At 44.8% G+C, this 2,087-nt stretch overlaps 1 long non-coding RNA gene across 1 annotated transcript; it reads right to left on the bottom strand.

Moving 5' to 3' along the window:
* On the bottom strand, positions 1 to 1,526 carry LOC128318855 (uncharacterized). The gene is made up of 2 exons (XR_008302292.1): positions 1,039 to 1,526; positions 1 to 476 (listed from the first exon to the last, which is right to left on the bottom strand). It is a non-coding gene; the product is annotated as an uncharacterized LOC128318855 (long non-coding RNA).
* Between the last annotated feature and the right edge of the window lie 561 nt (positions 1,527 to 2,087).

Genomic DNA, 2,087 nt, shown 5'->3' with positions numbered 1-2,087 from the left:
TCCAAAATGAAGCTTTATTTCAGCAGAGCAAAACTACAGGAAGAGCAACAGGACAGTGAAGAGAGTAAAGACAGAAATGTCAGCATTGTGTAGAACTGAAACTCTATTGTAGATGGATGTGTAAGCAGCTCAGTGTTAAATTCTATCTTGGAGCTGTTAGGCTTCACACTGGCTCTTTCTGAACGTGACCGGATGATTGACGCCGGCATGGGAGACCGTACAGACAAACTCCTCCCCCTTTTCCCAGAGTGCTTTGCTGAGGGTCAGGGTGCTGCTGCGTGTGTAACCGTCCTTCTTGTGTTCTTCTGCGCTGGTCAGAACCCCGTCCTTCACCTGGGAGCCGTCCACTGTCCAGCTCACCAGCGCCCCCTATGGAGAGTAGGCAGACAGCAGGCAGAGCAGCGAGGCCGATCCCTCAGACAGCTGCAGAGAGGAGGGAGGGAGCAGAGACACGGAGGGCTTCACCGCGGGACCGGCTGGAGACCACAAACACACAATAAACACACATTTACACACGCTTACACAACATTTACTCATTACTGCTTATTCACATTACTGCAGTTCAGTAGAACTACTCAGCAGGAGAACATTTACTAGTTACTCGTTATATTGTGGAGCCACTCGGACTTTGATCAGCTTTATTCTGTGTTAGTTCTTACTGATGTGTCGTATAAAGCGCTCCCTGTGTGATAGCAGTAAATGGATCTGATTCCAGAAATGTTCATTGTTTAACACAAACACACAGCAGCATTCGTCTGTATTTTCCATCAGCACAGAGACTTTAGAACAATTTACACAATACTTCAGATATGAACCAGTGACCAGGTTTCCACTCACCAACACAAACACACTGGATATTTATTAAATGCTCAGTATTCACTCATTTATTATTTATTTTACTACTTTAAGGTTTAGAGTTACCCCAAACATATTACTCATAACTACACACATTATATTTCATTTTAATTATTTATTAATGTCATGGGTAAACAGAAGTAAATAACTTTTTAGAGTTTTTGAAGAACTAAAATGACTTACTGATGATGAGTTTGGTTCCTCCACCGAAAGGCCACCACAGTGATACATTCTAATGAAGCCGTCATACAAAAACCTCTGTTACACTACAGTGACCAAACACACACACACACAAACACACACACACACACACACGTTTCCATAGAGAGAGGTTGCACTTTGCATTAGCAGCTCATGCTTCAGCGCTCTGCGAGTGTTTATAGCCCTGTGACTTTAACACTTCATGACTGAGAGCTGCTGCTCAGCGACTTCACCCACAGCAACCATGAGTTTGATCAGCGTCTTCATCTGCACACTGGCCCTCTGCGCTCGAGGTAACACAATGTTTTATCTTCTACTGTTCAGCTGACAAATCCATGTGAAGTAGGCCGACTAGATGAACTTCAAACTCCACATCATTATTAATGTAGGGAACGGATTTATTCTTCTTATTTTTTTCAGGATCCAGAGGTCAGGTGACTGTGACTCAGAGTCCTGCAGTGAAATCTGTTTCTCCAGGAGACACACTCACCATCAGCTGTAAAACCAGTCCTGATGTTTACAATAGTGGTGGTTATTGTTTCTCCTGGTATCAGCAGAAACCTGGAGAAGCTCCTAAACTCCTGATCTATTATGCTAGCAGTAGAGCATCAGGTATTCCTGATCGTTTCAGTGGCAGTGGATCTGGATCTGATTTCACTCTGACCATCAGAGGAGTCCAGGCTGAAGATGCTGGAGATTATTACTGTCAGTATGTACCTAATGTCAGTAACTGGATGTTCACACAGTGTTAGAGCGTCGTACAAAAACCTGGGTGAGTGTGACTGCTGCAGCTGGGACCTACTGCAGGTGCTGAGGGGGACGATGTGATACAGCACAGTGACACACACTGGAGCGAGTCCTCCAGTCCAACAGCTGTGTAGTAGAGATCGTCTCTCTGTCCACTGTGCTGAGACGAGCTGAGAGCTGACAGCAACGTGGCTGCTCTAAATGAGAGATTTAACACATGCAGGAGACGCCTGTGTTCATCTCATAGTCACGCTGATGAAGACTGATGATTATTCTTACTGATT

Source organism: Pangasianodon hypophthalmus, chromosome 9 (assembly GCF_027358585.1).
Source record: "Pangasianodon hypophthalmus isolate fPanHyp1 chromosome 9, fPanHyp1.pri, whole genome shotgun sequence".
Taxonomy (NCBI): Eukaryota; Metazoa; Chordata; class Actinopteri; order Siluriformes; family Pangasiidae; genus Pangasianodon; species Pangasianodon hypophthalmus.
The sequence above is the reverse complement of the archived record's forward strand: the minus strand, read 5'-3'. Positions and strand labels throughout refer to the sequence as shown.